The sequence below is a fragment of the Rhinopithecus bieti genome, unplaced genomic scaffold (assembly GCF_001698545.2).
Source record: "Rhinopithecus bieti isolate Rb0 unplaced genomic scaffold, ASM169854v2 scaffold_9973, whole genome shotgun sequence".
Lineage (NCBI taxonomy): Eukaryota > Metazoa > Chordata > Mammalia > Primates > Cercopithecidae > Rhinopithecus > Rhinopithecus bieti.
This window is the reverse complement of record NW_016806267.1, coordinates 458109-461091: the sequence shown is the minus strand read 5'-3', so window position 1 is coordinate 461091 and position 2983 is coordinate 458109. Positions and strand designations below refer to the sequence as shown.

Genomic DNA, 2983 nt, shown 5'->3' with positions numbered 1-2983 from the left:
TATTAAGTCTGTTCTCACACTGCTAATAAAGACATATGATGGACTGGGTAATTTATAAAGAAAAGAGATTTAATTGACTCACAGTTCCACATGGCTGGGGAGGCCTCACAATCATGGCAGAAGGCAAAGGAGGAGCAAAATCATGTCTTACATGGTGGCAGGCAAGAGAGCATGTGCAGGGGAACTCCCATTTATAAAACAATCAGATCTCATGAGACTTATTCACTATCATGAGAACAGTATGGGGAAAACTGCCCCCATGATTCAATTATCTCCACCTGGCCCTGCTCTTGACACATGAGGATTATTACACTTCAAGGTGAGATTTGGGTGAAGACACAGCCAAACCATATCACTAAGATAGTTCACTAACACTAAGCCTGCCCTACAGGAATGACTAGAGGACATTCTTTAAAATGCACCAAAGACCACTAATTATTAACTTAAACATACAAAAGCACAAAAAATTCATGGTATAAGTAATACAGAATCGTATTCAATATACTCTGATATGGTGATGTTTAAACCAATTTTATCTCAGTATGATAGTTAATAAAAATGCATCAAAACAGCAATACGTAAAATTTAATTTTCAAGGAATACAAATTATAAAATGATGTAAGTTTTGACATCAAAAACATAAAATGTAGTGGGTAGAATAAAAGTGTAGAGTTTTGTAACTCTACAAAATCAAATGCAATCAAAGTTAAATTGTTATCAGCTTGAAATAGTTTGTTATAAGTATGTTTTATGTAAGTCTTATAACAAAAGGCATAAATCTATACTAGATTTTAAAATATAAATATAAACATATAAACAATTCACTACAGAAAACCATTAAGTCACAAATGGCAATAGAGGAAGAAAAAAAGTGTATGAAAAACAAGCAGAAGACAAAAGACAAGGGCTTCAGTTCACCAGGCAGAACTTTCCAGAAGACTCAATAAGATGCAGAGAAGTGGCAGCTGCCTGAGCTTCAAAAAGCTACTACAGTCCTTTCTGCTTTCTCACACTGGCCTCATCCCCCTCACTAGCTGTAGCTGTAGAAAATGGTGAAATAAACCACTTTCCATGATTTTTTAGAGGGTCAAAGAAAGTACCACTAAGGAAGAATTGAAAAAGGCTTATAGGAAACTGGCCTTGAAGTACCACCTGATAAAAATCCAAATGGAGAGAAGTTTAAACAGATTTCTCAAGCTCACAAAATTATTTCTGATGCCAAGAAAAGGGAATTACATAACAAAGGAAGATGACAGGTAAATAAGAGGACCGAGCAAGTGGCAGTTCTGGGTCCCCTATGGACATCTTCGATATAATTATTTATGGAGGAAGAAGAATGCAGAGAGAAAAAAGGAGTAACATGGTTGTGCATCAGCTCTCAAAAACCTTAGAAAATGTTTGTGATAGTACAACAAGAAAATTGGCACTTCACAAGAATGTAATTTGTGACTAATGTGAAGGCAGAAGTGGGGAAAAAAAGAGGAGAGAAGTATATATAATGTTGTCCCAATTGCCAAGTTACTGGACTGCAAATAAGAATTCATGCGATAGGGCCTGGGATGGTTCAGCATACTTAGTCTGTATGCATGCACGGAGTGCCAGGGTCATGGAGAATGAATCAGTCCTAAAGATAGATGTAAAAACTGAAATGGAAGAAAGATAGTTTGAAGGAAAAAGATTCTAGAAGTTCATGTTGACAAAGGCATGAAAGATGGTCAGAAGATAACATTTCATAGTGAAGGAGACAAAGAACCAGGATTGGAACCAGGAGATACTATAATTGAGTTAGATGAAAAGGACCATGCTGTTTTTACTTGACAAGAAGACTAGTTTATGTCTATGGACAGACAACTGGTTAAAATATTGTGTGGTTTCCAAAAACCAATATCCACTCTTGACTACTGAACTAGTCATCACCTCTCACCCAGGTCAGATTGTCAAACATGGAGATATCAAATGTGTGCTAAATGAAGTCATGCCAATTTTTCATAGACCATTTGAAAAGCATCACCTAATCATCAAATTCAAGGTAAACTTTCCTGAGAATGGTTTTCTCTCTCATGATAAGCTCTCTCAGTTGGGTAAACTTCTACCTGACAGGAAGGAAATAGAAGAGATTGATGAAATGGATCAAGTTAGAACTTTGATTCAAATCAGGAAAGACAGCACTGTTACAATGGAGAAACATATGAGGATGATAAACATCATCCCAGAGGTGGTGTTCAGTGCCAAAATTCATAAAAGGACCAATGAGTAACACTCACTCCTGGCACTTGATGAGCAGTAGTGAGTGAGTGAGTGAAGGATTGTAATCATAATGTGTTCACTACCTGCTATTGTTTTTGTTTTAGAATTCAACTATAATAATGTTTTTAAAATTAAATAATAAACAAATATAAAAGCTCAAAAAATCAGAAAATAAATTACAAAATAGTAGTAGTAGGTTCTTACCTATCACTAATTACTCTGAATGTCAATGAATTAAATTGTCCAATAAAAAGACATAGAATTACTGACTTGATTTAAAAAACAAGACCCAACTATATGCTACCCAAATAGACTCAACTCACATTTCAGGCCACACATAGACTGAACGTGAGGGGATGAAAAATAATATTCTATGTAAATGAAACCCAAAAGAGAGAGACCAAGGTTAGCTACACTTAAAGTAGGCTTTAAATCAAAAACAGTAAAAAAGATAAAGAAGGTTATTACATAATGTTTAAGGATAAATCTATCAAGAAGATGTAACAAGTGTAAATACATAATACACCCAACATTGGAACACCTAAATATATGAAGGAAATCTTAAAGGATCTGAAGGGAGATATTAAATGCAATACAATCAGAGTGAGGATTTCAGTTCCCTACTTTCAACAATGGACAAATCATTCAGACAGAAAATTAGTAAGAAAACATTAGCTTTGAAATATTCTTAGACCAAGCAGATGTAATAGACATATACAGAACCTTTCATTTAACA

At 34.8% G+C, this 2983-nt stretch overlaps 1 pseudogene; it reads left to right on the top strand.

Annotated features, from left to right (window-relative positions):
* Positions 1-1049: 1049 nt before the first annotated feature.
* LOC108531763 (dnaJ homolog subfamily A member 1 pseudogene) lies at positions 1050-2294 on the top strand (annotated as a pseudogene).
* Positions 2295-2983: the final 689 nt, after the last annotated feature.